Source organism: Taeniopygia guttata, chromosome Z, assembly GCF_048771995.1.
Source record: "Taeniopygia guttata chromosome Z, bTaeGut7.mat, whole genome shotgun sequence".
Taxonomy (NCBI): domain Eukaryota; kingdom Metazoa; phylum Chordata; class Aves; order Passeriformes; family Estrildidae; genus Taeniopygia; species Taeniopygia guttata.
In genome coordinates, this window is record NC_133063.1 from 33,031,394 (window position 1) to 33,046,800 (window position 15,407).

Genomic DNA, 15,407 nt, shown 5'->3' on the forward strand with positions numbered 1-15,407 from the left:
AAAAATCAAGATTGCCCTTTATGGCAGTTTCTAGAAAACATACTCTGTTAACTATGAAACATAAGTTGGCAACCAGACAGGCCATGGGTTTTATTTACAGCAGCAGTTCCTGAAAAACTGTTCTCTCCAGCAGTCCCAGACTTCCCACTCACAGCCCACTCAATCCCCAGCATGCACATCAGCAACCTTTATGAACACAAAACAAAACAGAATAAAACAGGATTTTGTAAGAACAAATACTGTCTTGCTACAACTGTCCACTCAGTTACTCTGTACTCCTCTAGCATAACAAGTAAATACATACCATAAGAAAGAGCAAAATAACTTTCTGCCAGCAAAAAGCAGGCATATTGCTTTGCATGGACAAACCTGGTGGCTTGCATGCTGCAATTGCAATAGCATGCATAAAGTTCACATGCACTATACGCATCAAACTGCACTTCACGACAAGCATTACATAGCACCAGGTAGCCCTTGCATTGCCCATTTTTAATTTTTGCTGTTTAGCTGTAGCCCTTTTCTCCTGCAGGTATCACTAAGACACCAGTCTCAAAAAGACACTGTTAAATATTGCTCTCTCCTCTTACTAGGAAGATCCTATTGCTTTAACCCTGTCTGTGGGGAAGAGTCTTTTGTGTCTCATGTCCACCACAGTGAACAGAATCCAGACATACTATTGCAAATTGCACCATTCCAGAGGAAACGGTAGTCTCCTGTCCAGAGAATCTGATTCAAAATTTGGTTTTCTCTTGACCGATTTATACCAAAATACAGTAAGCTCCTTCATGAAGCACCAGTTCTGAGCCGCACGTCTTTTAAGGAAAACTCAGTTTTAAAGTTTCACCTCATCCTCCCACCTTAAAACCACTGTGGCATGTAATCACCTGATTATCTGGTGCACTGGATAGTTTCTTCCATTAGATTAACTCTAACTTGAGGGGCTGGAAACTTCTTTGTATTTTTTGAGTTGTTTTCATCCTTCTCTCATTCTTTTTCTGAGGATATTACTCACACCTATTCTTTGGAGTTCTCAAGCAAAGATTCTCAAGACTTGAGGCTTTTTTCCCCTCCATAGTATATTCTGATAATGAATGTTGTGGTTTGACATGGAAAAGAATTTTCTCAGAAAGAAGAGGGTTAAATTAGTCGATAGTCGGAGTTAGATATTGACACTTAGGCTGACTAATTGAAGGCTGGACACGCTTCTGAGAACACAGAAGGGTTAAAAACAGAACTCTCAGGGGAACTGGCTCTCTTTAATTCTGGTCATCAGAGAGTGCAGATTCTCCACTGCCCGTGGCTGGGTGAGGGAGGGGAAGCTGAGGTAGGCCGAAGGGTGGGCGGACCAGAATTGGCTCCAGCATTTTCATAAAGACACTAACATTGTGCCAGCATCAAACCATGACAATGAACTAACCCAAAACTTGAACCAGTGGTGCCCTGGCAGCCAGGAGGGCCAAGCATATCCTGGAGGGCATCAGGCACAGCATCACCATCTGGGCAAGGGTGATGTCCTGTTCTGGAGCAGCCTCACCTCAAGTGAGGTAGTTTTGGGCAGTTTTGGGTGCCATAACATGACTAAAACACAAAAGTAATATGCAGCATCCAAAGAAGGGCCATGAGAATGGTAGAGGGTTTTGGAAAGAAAGCCATATGAGGAATGGCTAAGGTTACTTGGCCTGTTCAGCCTGGAGGAGACTGAAGGGAGACCCCATTGCACTTAAAACTTCCTCCTGAGAGGAAACAGATGGGCAAATACTGATTTTTTCTGTGATGACTAGTGACAGGACTTGAGGAAAAAATATGAAGCTGAATCAGGGAGGTTTAAGTTGGATATTAGAAAAAAGGGTTTTCACCCACAGGGTGGTTGGGCACTGGAAGAGGCTTCCTAGGGAAGTGGTCACAGCATCAAGTCTGACAGAGTTCAAGAAGTGTTTGGACAGTGCTCTCAGGCACATGGTGTAACTCTTGGAATGTCTTGCACAGGGCCAGGATTTGGAGTCAATTATCCTTGAGGGTCCCTTCCAACCTACATATTCTGATTCTGTCAGTCTACGAAAACTGTCTTCCTGCAGTTGCCTGCCCTCAGAGCACAGAAACACTGATTTCTTATAGCAACAGATCATAACTGCTGCTTTTCACTGTCTTGATATAAAATACTGGGACCATTGCACACTGCAGTCAACTACTGAATGCAAATCTTGCTTTTTAATGCCAGAACTATAGCCTTAGCAGAGAAAGCAAATTATCCAGAAAAACACAAGCAAAGGGGTGGCTTATAAAATAAAAGCTTTTCTCAGGCAACTCCTATACAGAAAGTCAAGACAGCACCTCCCTGCTCTTCTGGTACCAGGCAGATTGTGTGAGTATCAGGTGTCTGCTCTACACTTCTATTAGATACAATAAATAATACATAACTAATGCAGAATATCAGTTTCATTCTGTTCCTACTTACTGCATGCATTACCTTATCTCTAGCTGAATGCAAAACATCTGCCCAAACCCATCACTGGAGACTGAATTAAATTTCCTTGGCAGTAATATTATTATATATGCAACATGTATACCTAGTGCTGCCTTTTCTATTTTCTATCTTAAGCATCTTGGAAATGTAAAAGTGATTCAATTTATAGCCTACTCAAATACTTTCTACCGAATAATCTAATGGGTCAAACCATGTGAAAAATGGTAATATCTCTTTTCTTTGTCAGTCCTCTGACAGAAATGAAGAAAAAAAATACATCCCACACAACAAAACCAAGTTATTATTTTTCAAATAGCATGCCACGTTAGCAGAAATTTAACTTTGACATCCTCCTGAATTCTCAGCTCCTTATAGTATAATTATACATTCAGCGAAAGTGATACGCTTCTATTATTTTTGAGAAAGTATCTTGAACAAGCAAAGTATAATTAAAAGTAGTGCAGCATTTAACACAAATGAAACCAGAAAGGATCACATTTGAACAACTGTCATAAGAGAAAACTGCCAGACCTGATGGCCGTGAGAGTCTTTCAAAGTGGTCATTAAGTAGATACGACAGGTGAATCAAGCAGATGAAAATTACCTATTTAACTTAATTTACTTGACATTCAATAAAACTTCAACAATATACCTTATGCCTTGGGGAGAAAGCATTAATTATCACAAAAGCATTATGCAATGGGAACAGTGGACCTTCCTGCCAGAGGCCTCTGGCATAAGACATGGGGCCTGTGCTGGATTTGGGCCAGGCAGAGTTAATTTTCTTCACAATGGCTGGTAAGGGGCTGGCTTCTGGATCTGTGCTGAACCCAGGGTTGATAATATAGAGATAGTTTTGTTATTGTGAAGTACTGAGTCCTGAACAGCAGGCCCTGAGCCAAAGCTGACCTCTAGATGAACCTTGCAACCAAATGTTATATGATATTTGTATCCGCTCATTAGCAAAATATGCATGATCATTAGCATTATATTTGTATCCCCTCATTAGCGGAATATGTAGTGTGATAGGAATGAATTTAATCTTTTTTTTGTGTTTAGAGACCAGACAAGGCCATGAAATCAGAGATCTGGCCTCATTTGGAGGTATATGGTCAAAACTAACTCCCTTGGTTCCTCCCTGGGCCCTGGCCAGGCCATCCATCCCAAGAGGAGGATGAAATCTTATGTTTCCACACTAGAAGGTAAGTAAGATTGTTTATTCCACAATATAAAAGCCAGCCCCTCTCACAGCAAAGATGGAAACCTGGCTTACAGGTGGATACACTGTGTAGGATTTCCCAGTTACCCAGAGTGGCTCGCCAGTCCTTCACTGTGACCAGGGCTCCCCAGCTGATGTGCGGATCTGGATGTTGGTAAAGTACTTGGGTAACCAGTGATGTATCTTTCTTAATCACTATAGGCAATCTTTTGTAGCAATGATTAAGTGCATTGCTTAGCTTATCCTTTTGTAATCCTTTGCTGTATTGAACTATAATAAATTACACTTCTTCCTTAAAGTTGGTGAATGTGTCTGTTGTACTGACTCTGCCCATTGGCAAAATGTACTGCTGAGCAGAGCTTGCACAGAACCAAGGCCTTTTCTGCTGTTTGAACTGCCACACTGGTGAGGAAGTTGGGAGTGCGGGAGAGGTTGGGAGGAGACACAGCTGGGACAGGTGACCCAAACTGACCAAAGGGATTTCCAGACTATGTGACATCATGGTCAGGACATAAAGGTGGAGGGAAGGAGAAAGGGAGGAATATTTGGAGTGGTGGCTTTTGTTTTCCCAAGTAGGTGTTACACATGATGGGGCCCTGCTCTCCTGGAAATGGCTGAACACCTGCCTGCCTGTGGGAAGCAGTGAATTAATTCCTTGTTTTGTCTTCTTTGTCTGCATGGCTTTTGTTTTCCCTATTAAACCACCTTTATCTCAACCCCAGAGTTTTCCAGCTTCTATACTTCCGATTCTCTCCCCAGTCCCACTAGTGGGGGAGTGAGCAAATGGCTATGTGAGGGTTGGTTGCTGGCTGGGGTGAAATAATGACAAGGTCTGGGGTCCAATCCTCCCAGTTGCTGGTTGGCTGTGAGGAGGTTTTACACCAGCCAGTACTGCAGACCTCTGCTCAACCCAATACCAGAAACACTTATCCTGGGATACCTGCCCTGGATAAAAAGTGCAAGACCATAGGAAACGCATTGCACTTACAAACTGCAGGGTATAAACCTGACAACCCACAAAAACCCCAGATAACTGTAACACTCCTCCACACAAATTTCCTGGTCCATCTACACAGCCAGGATGTTCCCACCTATTACTCCCCATCCCCTATTAAGGCTGGCCTAATTATAGGACAAGATTTGTGTGGTACCGTCAAAGCAACCCTGTGTCCTGAAAGCCTTCCTACTGATTTGCCAAGCCAGTCCCCATACCTTGATAATGAAACCTATGGGGGTCAGGGCATAGTTTCATTCAAGCAAAGACTCCAGTTCCTTCCTCCTCACAGGAGTCTCAAGAGGCACATACAGATGCTCCTCCATCTTACTGAGAAGTCCCTTCTGAAGAGTGATGGGTACACTGGTCACCCTAACTTTTTCTGAAGATCAAAAGGTAAACAAACAAACAATACACAAACAAACCCCAGCTCAAGTGAGAAAAATAAAGACTGGCAACTCCCTTGGACAGATAAATGAAGATCACTGCCCAGTGATCAATGCCCACTGGCCATTGCTTGTGGAATAAAGGGCATTTGATGAAAAGGACAGACATAACTTAATATTACAAATTTACCCCAGCTATGCTGGAGGGAACAAGCAAATTTATATTCCAACATTGCACAATGTAGGCAAGTAGTGAAATTCACAGGTGGAGGTAGACAAGAAAAGAGATCAAACAGCTCATGTCTACATGTCTACATGTCACTCAGACTTTCTGCTTTTTCATTGTACTGGGACAGTGGTAGTGCATAAACAGTAATGAAGTAAAACAGAGCAATGTTCTTTGCTCTCACCTTGTTGAAAGGCATATTCCCCGTGTCCCATGTGGATCTCACAGCTGCAGACAGGGCACCAACATCAGGGCAGCCACAGGGAAACTGCTGCAATAAGGGAAACCAAAACCTTCCACTGAAGGAGCAACTTCTGCTCCACAAAGAAAAAAAAAATCATTGATACCACAGGACCAGTCCTGAGACTTTAAAATGCACACATACATGATGGATTCATACCTCAGTTTCATAAAGCCTGCTGAAGTGGTTCCCGATTTTTACCTCCCCATCTTTACAGTATTATTGCATGTAAATACTCTGCACCAGTTAAATGGTATGTAAACTAAGCTAATCAAACACAGCCAAACTATTGAATCAGTATTTAGGAGGTCAGCAGAGGTGACAGAGTTTTAGAGATGCCTGACTGGAAAGAGGTCACTTAGCTTTACAGAGTTAACTATCCAACAGAAAAGCACTGAATGTTAACACACACAAACACAAAATGGAATGGTTAATCATGCATATCTTTGATATATGGCTCTGAGCTGCTATTTTTCTTTGACTCCTGGCTAGACCAAAATAAATTTTGGCCATCTTTATGAGACTGTTCAAATGCAAACAGCAAACACAGCATGTTAAAGCAGATGCAGCATATTGAAGAGAGATCAATTTAAGTGCAGAATGTTACTTGAAAATAAGAGGCTGGGTGAATAACCAACCTCCATATAAACTACCTTCTGCTGTATTTCAGTAATGCTCCACTACATCATGGAGCTGTTGCAAAACATGACTTATTTGCAATGCTCAGTATAATGTATTCTCTTACGGTCAAAAACAAATGGTAAATCCAAATTTACAATTTTTTTTTTTTTTCCTCTAGCAGGCCATCTTTTTTACTTCCATACATGTGAACACCTTATTAAGAAAGGCTTCTGTATATTGCTATACTGAAACTAGTCTCATTATTTCCAAATAGGTTATTGAACCAGAGGAAAAAACTTAACTGAAGGGTAGATTATTCAAAAGAAAGGAAAAAAAAATCCATCAACAGAAAAAAAATGCTTAGAACTTAATTATCTAGTAAAACTTGCAAACATTAATTGACTAGTGCTTCTGTTTCTGAGAGGTTAACTCACCTGCATTTTGCTGTATAGTACCATGTCTATTATCTTACAGGAATGAGCCCTTAGACTATTTATGGTGAGACAAAGGAGGGGAAAAATCTACCTTCTGTGTGTTTATGCATATAGCATTTATAATTTTCTGGCCTACTTCACTCACCCTCACAATAAGTAACTTCTGTTCCTCAAGTCCACACAAATTTGTGAAAACAGAATATTTGACCCAGGTCTGCCCAGCCAAAAAATCTTTGTCACCAATATTTCAATCAAATCACACTGCCTGTTCAGCAAACACTTGGCACTGTGCCTGATTTTTAGGCTGATGCCAACCACCAGGGCAGACAAAATGGATGGAATACTACATAGCTTGTTTAATTCATAATACTGAGTTCAGAGAATATTTGTCATTTATGGGGGTCTTAGTTATACACTGCTATGAAGTGAAGCTGTGTGCAGAAAAAGGGATTTAACTGAAAGATGTTGTGGACACAAGTTATTTGCATGAGCGTTTTTTGCATGCCTTGGCTTGGAGGCACTAATTTTAATCTTGTAAAGAGAATCTTCACTTGAAATCTAGAAGATTTGGAAAATATCCACCTGACAGCAGATAGTTAATAATAAATCATTACAAACACAAAACAACACTTCTTTTTAACTTCCTTTTTCCCACAATAGTTATAGTGATAGTACTTTTGGAAACCAGAGATGGAAATGTTAAACTTGAGTGGCTTGAAATTAAGTCATCAGCACTCGTCAAGTCTGTTAAAATTGCTAGGATACGCATATCTGGCAGAGACTATGCCAACCACTTTATGGAACAGTTCCAATTGCAATTTCTTGGTTACACAATAAATGTTTGCCTCCTGGGTTTAAAAAAATTAACACTGGCACTGTAAGAGCTCAGGTTTTTTTTAAAGCACTCCCTTTTTTTTATAGTTATAGATCAGAAAGTTTAAAAAAAAAAAAAAAAAGAAAATCAGACATAATTCTTCCTCCTAACAGAGCTAAAAAAAGACAGTATGAAATCTAAAATTTGAATAGAAAATACTCAGTTTCCTCATTAAACATGAAAAAAAGGGAGACTATAAAAAACTTTTAGTTACAACAAAATCTGACCAAATATTTAACTTCAGAGTGACATGACCTGGTATGACTGTGGACTGCCATAGAGGACAATCCACATGATGGAAAACAGAAAACATTCCACTGCATGAGTAGCTGGCCATCTTCTGTACAAACCTGGCTTAACAGCAAGATCAAAACCTCACAGATAAAACAAAACAAAACAAAAAAAAAACCAAAACAAAACAACAACAAAAAAAAAAAAAAGAAGAAAAAGTGCCAGCTCCTACATTTTGAGACAGTTCATCAATTTTTTTTCCATCCTGCAATATTTTGCAAATTCCAAGCTATGACATTTGGAGTGTTACCAGCTAAAATATGCTGGCTCCTTATGGTGTATTGCAGCAGATTTTGCAAACTATCACAGGGCGATGAGGGTTTTCTCTACAGCTTTGGGAGAACACTTGTAACATAAATATACCCTCTCCCCTCTGTACTTAACTTGCAAAGATACCAGCAGTATAGAAATTACAGTCTGTGACTTCAGGTTTAAGGAGAGGAGACAAACAGAAAAGTTGCATTGCAAGACGTAGTGCATACAAAAAGCTAATATTTTTGTTATTTTGGGAAAATTTTTGTAATTTTGGGAAAATTGGGAAGATTAGCTCTCTCATTCTAGAAATTTGCTATGCACAGAAGTACCTGCTGTAGCCCAGGTAAGTGTAAATACCATGCCAGTGTGTGATTTGAAAAAACAGAGGTTTCTCACTGTTCCAGTGCTTTTCTGCACCAGCATATCAGATATCAGCACTGTGGCAAGGACAAAGCCGAAGATATGCCAATCAAGAAGTTTTTACATTTCACCACAGTGCTTTCCTTTTTATGCCACTGACATCCTCTGCACACCTATTCCCATATCACACTGGCTAATGAGCATATTTTAATGCCTAGCCCTGACCTTCCCTCCTACCAAAAATTGTTCCCTGTCCCACCCACATCAGCCATAGAGCAAAGTAACCTCCTTCCCTTTGCACAGAATTTTTTGTTTACACACATACACACACACACAAAATAGCTACCTAGCTTGTAATGTCAGCATTTTCCTCACCTAGCACAGAGCAGAACCCAGAACCCTACATTTTACACCTCACACCCTGTCATCTCCAGCCCAGATCCCATATCTGTTGAGATGATTTTGAAGTTTGATTCTGTGCTCCCATATCTTTTTGTCTCTTTCTGGCCTCATGCTCTGTACAAATGCAATACAGAGAGAGAACTGTGTTATTTCTTACACTGTATCATTCAGGAAAATACTGGATAGGGCAGATTCCAGCAGAACCACTGCTCACTAATCCTGTAAGTTAGACACCTTGTGTGCAAGACCTCTCTTTTCTCTCTCATCTGACAATGGAACAGAACATGTTAAATAGTAACAATAAAAATAATAATGCATAATGACGAAATGTATATACCATGCTAATAGACTATATTATATTTAATATTACAGAATGTTGAAAAGAATTTCAAAATGAAATTATATTACTTATATGTATTATTGATCTTACATATGTATATGTATTTATAAATAAGCACAATTTTATATTTGTATACTATTAATATTTATATATGACACACCTGTACATATTAATAAAATATAACAGCAGCTATTTTGGGTCACTACTGAAGAACCTATTAAGTGTCATTTATAGTTTGTAAACCACAGTCCTCCACCATGTGGAAATTTACACCTGCAAAATAAATGTCTGGGTTCAGCTGAGCATAAATGTCTGGGTTCAGCTGAGCCATATTACAAAATCTGTTTTTTTTAATTGAAGGCAGGGAAGGGGGAGATAACAACTTCAAGAAGGGTATCAGTCAAGCTGTGGCCTTTCCCGGGCAGCTGTTGTCTTGGCACTGCTCAAACCTATCTTGGCTTACAGCTAAGAGGTTATTTCCCTGCTCTCCCTGCCCGCTTATTGGGTATCTCTTTCGACTGCCCAACACAAGAGGGGTAGGAAAGTGTCTCATATTCAAAAATACCTTTGGCTAGAGATGCAAAAACAGCACTGGTGGTCCTTTAATAAGTAACAATTTTATTTGAGGGAGAACTTAAAAATGGTTACTTGCATGAAGGGGCACCATTAGCAAATGGCTGTATTTGTAAACTCTGCAATGTATGAGAAAGAGGAAGAAAGAGGATGGGAGAGGGTAAGAGAAAGAGAAAGAAAAGAGATAGAGAGATCACTGGTGCTGGATCCAGCCAGCGGGGGGCCTTTGATGCCCTGAAGTCCCACACAGTGTAGCTCGCTGTCCTTTTTTACATTGGTTGCTTCGGGCACCCCCCCTCCATGCTTAAACAGGGCGCGGAGTGGCAGCCAATTTATGTGTAAATGAGGAGTATCGGAGTAACAGAGATAACAAAAACTGTGGGTCTAGCATAAGGGCGGAACAGGACCGTAGTCACTTTAGCATCACTCTATCTTTAATCTGGTTGATTGCAGCAATAGGGATCTTCCAACTCCTCGGGCACACCATCTACACATCTCATGGCGTGTCTCATCGTGTGGCTCCAGTTGCTTCACTTAATTTCACTTTATTTCATTTGAAACCTTTAACCTACTAGATTATCAGTGGTTTTGCATTTCTCCAGCCTTAACCCCATGAGGATAGACAGTGAAATTCAAAATTACTAAAATCTGTTGCTATCAACTTTAAATATATTTTGAAAAAAAACTGCTGTAGAAAATAATTATATCTTGGAGACCTTTCTTGCCTATTTCTTTCTTGCAGATGCAGCTGTGCTTAGGTAAAGGGACTGAACAACCAAGCTTTCAATCTACAGCACTGGTGATGCAAGAAAGCTTCCACTGGACTAGATGAGAAGTAAAGTCTCATGTACATTTAGATGTTCGATCACTGCTATATGGTTATGTTTCTGTTTTCAAAAAAAGGTTTCAGGTTTGGTTTTTTTTGGGGTTTTTTTTGGTTGTTTTTTTTTTTTTTTAATGCCTGATTGGTCAAACTGATCAAGGACGCTCACTTTACTGAAGATCACAGAGGAAAACAATAGGGCAGACCATTAAAAAAAAAAATAAATTGATGAAATAAACAAAGCTGGAGAGAAAATGGGACAGGAATCTCTTTCCTCCCCTTATCTCTTCCAGTTGCCAGGGGCACCATTTGTAAAACAGACATGTAAAATACTAACGGTATGATGACTGCTATTAGAAAATAATTGCCTTGAACAACAGAAATAATAACTTGCAGAAGGTCACAGTACTCAGTGAATACCATTAATCTAACCCTGTGATTCTGCACTTAGAGGTGAAAAATTTTGTTCCTGCAACTTTTCATAGGACAAAAATCCTAAAATGCCAGACTCCAACAGAACTCATGATGACTCTGAGCTAACATCAGTCAAGTGAACAAAAGTTTCAGATCCTGCCTGTTGCTAAACAAAAAATAAGAAAAGCAAATGAAGTGTGAAAGAAATCTTCAGCAATACAAGGACCATGATAAAAACTTACTGTGCAGAAAATGTGGAAAATACCTGTAATTGAGAATAGCCCCTAGATCACACAGAGTAATTTCTTAGCACATAGTCAGGCAAAGCAGAGGCTCTACAGAGATCAAACTAAACCCACGATCTGAGATAGGTATTTTTCACCATACGATTTTCAGAAGAAAACACATCCTAATTGTGTATGTATGACTGTGGCTAAACTACAGGACATTCTCACCATGCTGAAAGAAACTTAATATTTTGTTTCCTTTTTGAATGCTTAAGTTTGGACAGTCATATGACCAAGACCTTTTATTTACTTCAGGAAAAACACAGATGGTCAGTGGCCAACCAGGAGGGTCATAAGGGAATCTGTGAGATGTACTGTTTACCACAGAAACAAGAGAGTATTGACACCCTGTAAGTTCTGTCTTGCAAGAGAATTTACCAACCTGACCAGTAAATAAAGTTCATAAATCAACAAATCAGAACCAAGGTCAAGTAAATGAAGATGAAACAGCTGGGGTCCATTGGTTCTCTTCATTATTCATAGTAAGGTGTATATCTTTTGACTTCCTTTAACTTATTATGTTAGCCCATAATGGAAACATTTCATACAAGCTAACACTCATTTTTAAATATTTTTCATAGAAAGGACTAGAAAACCCAATAAAAATTTGCTGTACCTTTAAGTCACTAACCTTCATGTCACCCTGTTTTAATTTGCAAAAAAGGTGTGTGGGAATAACTTTTGGAAGCAGAGCCAATGTTCAGCCAGTTACACTTGAATTACCAGATGTACAACAATCCTCAATAGGACCAATTGGCACATGCATTTCTGCGAAAGTGCCTTACCAACAGCAGTTCATTTTCACACCACCTCTGTGAGTGGGTGGGTTATCACTCCCAGAGCCCATATGTGGAAAAACAGTGGCACTATGGAGATGAGTGCCAAAGGCTGGGATTACACTTAAAACCTTCAGACCTCTTCTGTCTGCGTTTTATTACTAACAGGGAAGGAAGGCGAAGAGGCATAAAGCTGGGAGACTGGAAATACCAAAGGATATCATTGCTGAAACTGCAAGTCTCCATGGAGCTGCAGTAGGTGGACATATGACAGCCAAGTCAAACTGGCACCAGGGAGAGGTTCAGTGGTCTCTTAAGGCAGGTGCAGTTGATGACTGCCAGGTGAGAACAGCTAAGGCAGTAAACTGCTGCTGCTCTAGGAACTCGTGACTATAAATCCATTATCACTGTGTGAATGAAACAGAATTATACCTTGCTCTTGAAACTTCCAGTAAGTTAAATTATAGAAAACTTCCTGGTGTAAACTTACCACCAGCGCATAGATGCATCAGTACAGGAGCAATATCAATACATATTTGGTTACATAAAAACCCCCAGCTTGCTAACAATGGCTAGAGAAGTACTCGAGCTGTTACAGTTTCTACACAAGTTTTAAGTTACTTTCTGAACACCTAGCTATTTTAGAGGAATACAAAGAAAACTTCTGCTACACTCTTGAGATGAATTAGTGGCAACAGCAAAAATCGTAACTCTATGGTGTATCTCTCTTACAACAAGTTTTACACTGAATGTAAAACCACCTATCATCCCCTCAACACTTTCTGTTAATACTAAGTCACACATATCTTTTTACCAATTCTTTTACCTGTTATTTTTCTGGGTGCAAGGTTTTTAACTACCATGCTTACCTATGAAGGATTTCAAAGAGCTGATAAGCTTGAGCAAAAGGTTAAAAAATCTCTTTTTGCTCAAAGCCACAGGCAAAAGGAGAAGATGGGTACTGGGCATGATTTAGCCAGGTTAAGCAGCAGGCTCAGTACAGGACAGTAGGTAAGTGAATGAACCGTGTGATTTCTAATTTTTGTGTGGCTTTAGAAGTGATCAAAAACAGGTTTAGCCAAACCTGAAATGACATTTGAATAATCAGCCTGAGACAACTGACAGATTTGAACCCCGAGGCAATTTTCCCCAGCTTCTGGTAAAGCCAGTCAGTCAAAACTGTCTGAAACCACGCACTTGGTGCTGTGGGGCAGTCATGCATTCCCAGTGTGGTGCTGGCTGAGGTAATTAGGTTAATTGCACAACCATGTGAGTACTGCCCTGTTGCTCTGAGCTCTGAATTATATGGAGGAGAACTGAAGAAGCCATGAGAGAAACAGGAACTGGTCATTCCTGACCTGAAAAGACCTTTTGGGATTATTCTGTTTAAAGAAAAAAAAAAAAAAAAAGGGGGGGGGGGGGAGAAGAAAAATAAGCCTAGTTCCTTAGCTGAAAAGTTTCCATCCAGAACACAGTAAAGGGATGTAATTTTTTTCATGCAAATTCTCATTGCTGCTATCAAGCACACTAAGTGCTTAGTCCCATTTATCTTCAAATCAACAGAAAAATGAAAAACATTACCATTTGTGCTGGTTCACAGCCAAGCTTTAGCATCTATCACAGTTTTAGCATTGCAACACCACTGGCAGAGGTTGTATTTCTGAGAACAATAAGTGGGGGAATGGCAAAGAAAGCAGTCAAAAGCAAACTTCACTGATTAACAATTCAAATGTTGAAAGCCAGCCACATACAAGGATGTCATTTTTACTGAGTGTATTGTTTTGTTCTTATGACAGATCTTCACTCACTTGAATGGAAATAGACGTACTCTACATCTAGTACTACTGAACTGTCAGCTGTGTTCAGGAGATATTTATAACCATTAATGCTGCAGATGGAAGGTGAGTTTTAATGTATCATAGTTACTCCTCTGGCTGGAGAGCAGCTCCCTGTCTGACAGCTGGAATTGAATTGCAGAAAGCTCAGTATATCTCTCTATCATTTTCATCCTTTTCCTTTACATGTAACCATCCCTTCCAAGCTTGCTTCTGTTTTCTGGCTTGCCTCATTGCTCCTGCCTCGTCCACAAGCCAAGTTAGTGTGGAGCTGCCCTTCCCAGGGCTCACCCCACTGCCTGCTTGGACTGGAGATCAGAGGGACCCCTCAGAGCTCCCCTGCGGGAGCTGCCAGGGGGCTCGAATCTCACATGGGACCAAAATACACCGCCAGGCACTTGGCCTCCGGCCCCGTTCTCGTTGCAGCCGGCAGACCCCTGGGGCCCCAAACCACAGCCCCCTGCGCCTGCCCATCTCCATTGCAGCCGGGAGCTAGGGGTGGGAGGGGTTGGGGGGGTGGGGGGGGTGGGGGGGTTGGGGGGGGTTGGGGGAGTTGGGAGGGGGGGGGAGTTGGGGGGGCGGGCTGTAAGGGTCACTTTTCTTTCTGCAAGAGGGTGCCAGGCGGGGCGAGGGGCTCTACTCCACTCCGTACGTTGTGACAAACCACGACCCCTCAAGCACCGCTGCCTCCCCTGTCCTTCATCAGCACGCCCCGTGCAGTCCGGGGGACACACCGAGCCGTGCCACTGCACAGCGCTCCGCAACAAGGCCGGGGGACCCCTGCCTGTGCCCGGCGAAGCTTCCAAGAGAGCCCTTGGCCGCGCACAAAGAGAGCGAGCCAGACACGGGAGTATCGCCCGCCGCCGCGGCGGGCAGCGCTGGATGCACACACACGCACCCCCGCACACGCATCCACGCACACGGTGCGGCCGGGCGGTCACGTACCTGCAGGTGCCTGTCCGTGGGAGCGCGGGGCGGGGAGCCGTGCTATATTGCCCGTACTGCATGGGGGGGATCAGGGCGATACGCTCGGGGGCTGGGGGCTGCTCTGCTCCCTCCGCCCTCTTCCTCCTCCTCCTCCCCGCGGTGTGTGTGGGGGTGTGTGGTACTCCGCGCCGGAGGAGGCAGCGGCGGGCTGCGACTCCTGTCAGCCACCGGAAACCGGCGCCCTGTCCCCCGCACCGCAGGAAGTGTGCAATGGCACACCCGCACACCGGCCTGGACTGGCAGCGCACCGCCGGCTGTGTGCCATTGCACACCGCACAGCAGCTCACACACCCCGCACCGCACCGCAGGCTGTGTGCCCTGGCACACTGCACACCGCACAGCACCGCAGGCTGTGTGACCTGGAACACCGCACATGCACCGCGTCTGGTGCACAGCACAGTACCTTGAGGGACACCCAAGGGACACCTGTCCCTCCCGGGCGGCTGAACGGGGCGGAGAGGGGGTCACCGTGCCCCTCTGCGGGGAAACAGGCAACGGGGAGCTGCATTCCCTGCAGTACCGTGGGCAGGAGTGAAAACAAAGAAATGCATGCGTGTGAAACGGGGATGCATGGCCAAGGAACACGTTCTCAGCTGAAATAATGT

The 15,407-nt window shown here is 42.3% G+C and overlaps 1 protein-coding gene across 4 annotated transcripts in view; it reads right to left on the bottom strand.

Moving 5' to 3' along the window:
• The window catches only part of KIAA1958 (KIAA1958 ortholog), a 68,780-nt gene extending 53,793 nt beyond the window's left edge, over positions 1–14,987 (bottom strand). For all 4 annotated transcript variants that reach the window (XM_072922886.1, XM_072922885.1, XM_072922887.1 and 1 more), the window contains exon 1: positions 14,761–14,987. The gene's annotated coding sequence lies outside the window, so the exon portion shown is untranslated. The remainder of the gene's footprint in view (positions 1–14,760) is intronic.
• Between the last annotated feature and the right edge of the window lie 420 nt (positions 14,988–15,407).